This window comes from Rousettus aegyptiacus, unplaced genomic scaffold (genome assembly GCF_014176215.1).
Source record: "Rousettus aegyptiacus isolate mRouAeg1 unplaced genomic scaffold, mRouAeg1.p scaffold_m13_p_7, whole genome shotgun sequence".
Taxonomy (NCBI): Eukaryota; Metazoa; Chordata; class Mammalia; order Chiroptera; family Pteropodidae; genus Rousettus; species Rousettus aegyptiacus.
In genome coordinates this window covers 101,698,678-101,702,232 of record NW_023416310.1, presented here as the reverse complement: position 1 = coordinate 101,702,232, position 3,555 = coordinate 101,698,678, and positions in this window count along the sequence as shown.

Below are 3,555 nucleotides of genomic sequence, written 5' to 3'. Positions count from 1 at the left end.
CGGGCCGGGTCGGCGGGGCTGACGTGCGCACCGCGTGTGCGTGCGCAGGGACACGCGTGCCGGCCGCTGGCGCCAGCCAGTCAGCTGGAAATCCCGCCGGCTTGACGCATCCCGGGCGGGAGGGTGTTCCTGTTAGCGGAGCGGTGGCCCGGGGATCCCCTGCGCCAACGCAGTCACGCGGGCTCCTGGGCCTCCTGCGCGGCCTCACTGCTGGAAACAACCGCTCCTCCCCGGAGTTGATGTGGCGAGAGGTGCTGGACCAGCATCTAGCTTGGGTGGATGAGATGACCCGCCGACCCCCTTCTCCAGCAAAGCCCGCGCTGGACTTTAAATCAGGCTCTTGGGCCTGGCTGTGGACAGTCCCAGGCCCGGCTCGGGGACCCGGCGCCCAGGCGGCGCGGATACAGAGCCGCCGGCACGACTGTTGCTCCTCCGCTCCCGGCAGTGTATCCGGCGCCACCGACCCTTCCTCACGCTGCTCCCGGCTCACAGAGCCTTGCGGTGGCCCGGGGCGAAGCGCCCAGAAAACACTGTGCGCCGAGTTTGCACTCCAGATTAGCAGCTTTCCCCGGTAGAGCAGCTGCCAGCAGCCATTTTTGGAGCATTTGAAAAGTGAAAAAAGCAAATTGTGTTTTGCAAGAACGTCTGCTGGGTCTCAAGGCGCGCGGGAGGTGCCGCAGGTTCCGGCCAGTAGAACTGCGTCCATCCGGGCTCTCCCTCCCGGCAGAGCTCGGTTAAAGTGTCCGGAGTCACCCCGCTAGGCAAAAACTGGGGTCTCCACCACCACTGAGTGTCAATGGCATCCCGCGTGAGGCCCACCCCAAGCTGACTTTAAGAATTAATGAATTCGGGGCTGGATAAAGGTTCTGCACATCCTTTGCCTTCAGCCAATGTTCTCCAAGACTTGAGGCGTCTAGCGCGGGATAGAGGCTCCAGACGACAGAGACAGGACGCTTGGTTCACAACTAGCCGTGGCACAAATTAAAGGAGTAGGCAACTGGGGCCGTGCGAAGAAGCAATCAAGACAGACCGCTGGAAAGAGTCGCAGCCTAAAACGAGAAAGCGACAACTAGTGTTCCAGTAGAGGTGGGGTGTTGACAAAGAAGGGAGCTTATAGGGGCGGAGGGGGGGCGGTGCAGACAGGGTTCCCTGGGCCTGTAGGAGGCTCTGGTCTAGTTGAAAATGTGACGAGTTGCTCCTAAGCCCCTTGAGGTCTTGGAGAATGGACAGATGCTAGGACTCTCCCCAGTCCTATGAGCTGCTCCACGGCTGAGGGGACTTTGGGCTTCCCAACCTAGCCGTCCCCACCCCGCACACCAAGACCCCAGCCCACTTGGAAAGGGTCTGGCGGCGAAAGCCACTGAGTCACCCACAAGTACAATGAGGCAGAGTTTGGGAGAACAACCTCGGGGACACAGGTGGCTTTTGGAGAAGATGAGACTCTGAAACCTCACACGATCTAGGACCAGATGGCACACACTGAGTCAGTGAAGCCCAAGGGTGATTCTGAGACCAAATATCCAAGATGCTCACTCGCCCCAGCACCTACCTCTCTGCCAGCCTCCCTTTCAGGGCCCTCAACCTGAGGCGAGTTCCCCACGCCCCACCTGCTCTGGGGCCCTTCTGGGACTCCCCTAGGTGCCGCTTTCAGATTAGTCACCTGAGCGCCCGTTGAGTCACTTACTAACTGTGCAACCATGCACAACAGGCCTGACATCTCAGCTTCGACCTTAGGACGTTGTTGTGAGTTTAAAATGGGTTGTGTAACAAGCACTCAGAAAACAGTAAAGAAATCAACTGGGCATGTGGAAGGCCTCAGACCTTAGAGTCAACCAGTCCCCACCACAGTCCTGAGGGAAGAGCTGGGCCATGGCAGCTTGTCCCACCCAGCTTACCACCCCACCCCATACCCCTCACTCTGGCTGGGGGAGGGCACTTGACCTGAGACTGGCCAATCAGGTCCTCTCTTGCAAATTTGAACTAAGAAACCCAAATCAGGCCTAACAGTTTTTCCTTGGGGGAATGACCCTTTTTCTTTTCTCAGTCCACAAGCCTCCTCCGAGCTGACTCCACCTCTAACTCCACGGCCATTCTGGGGGCGGCCTGTGGCTCAGCCTGACCAATTAAAACACTGCACTCTCCTGGCCACCGGGAGGGACCAATGAGATGTGGTCAGACTTCCTGGATTATTGAAATAAAGACTTTTAAAAGTGAATGCAACCCAAAAAGGAGAGATGGACAGCAGGTCCTGGGGACATCATCTGGATCCAGCCAGGCCTCAGGTTACCCTATACTCTCCAGCTGTCTAAGCTGAAAATTCCATTATTGCTTAGTCTACTTGGGAATGGGTTGCTTCCAGGCGCTAATTCAGTTCTGCTCCCTCCTTCAAAAAACAAAACAAAACAAAAAAAAAAAAAGATGTACAACATCCAGAGAAAATGAGATTTATCTTTTATTTTTAACACTAGAATGGTTGACTGGTGTAAAAATATTTCATTTTAGGCAAGTTTACTATATTTAACTTCCAGCTACAGGGCTTCTACTATATAGATAAATAGTTATTTACCAAGAACCTATGTTGAAACAGTTCCTATGCTTCTCTTTTCAGGACCAGACATACCTCAACATGATTTCTTAATATTATTTTTGCCAAGTAACCAGAACTTGAAGATAAGGTCTATGAAAATAGAAATGAAAGATGTAATTTATGTAAATTTTTAAAGAAAAAAATATTCTGCTTGTAACCAGCATCCATGAATTGGAGTGTAAAGCTGAATTGTCATAAAACCTAACCTTTCTGACCATTTTCCAGGCTAGAGGGTAGGTAGGAGGAGTCGGGACGGAGGATGTGTGGTCAAGAATCTCAGGCCGGACTCTCCATTGTGCCCTGACACACATCATCCAGGGATGGACCCGGCCAGGCCTCCAGGTTTTGAATGACAGAGCAGTAATCAGAGTAATCAGCTGGGGAAACAGGATGGAAACCGACCCAAGGCAAGCATAATAAAAAATTTTCTCCTGCATATCCAAAAACATGAGGTGCCCTAGATCTAAAATAGTTCCAAGAAATTTCAACATCTATCCATGTTTAATGTGTGTGTGTGTGTTTATGAGATATTGGAAAGAAATGCATTAAGTATTAATTAAAATTGTGTTGCAATTTATGGGACTAAGTGATTTTGTTCCTTTGGCCCTTTCTATATTTCCCAAACATTCCTTAATGAGGATATAATACCTTTGCTATAAAAAGAGAGAGCTTTTAATTTTTAAGAAAGCCAACTGAGGTCAATTGGGAGAGGTCATGTAAATTTATGGAGTCTCAGAAAGCCATTAGGCAATGTGTAATAGACTCATAAACTTACTCCCTCTGACCTGTTCCTGGGAACCTATGCTAAGGCAATGGCCCCAAGTGTGGGGAATGCTAGCTTCAGGGAGGTGTAAAGCAAGCAGCCCAGGATGGAATACAGCCTGGTTTCCAGCTCGAGCAGATTCGAGCACTTCCCCTCTATGGATTCAAAGCCTTAAGGAAAGAAGGTTTTAAAAAAAAGACTTTCT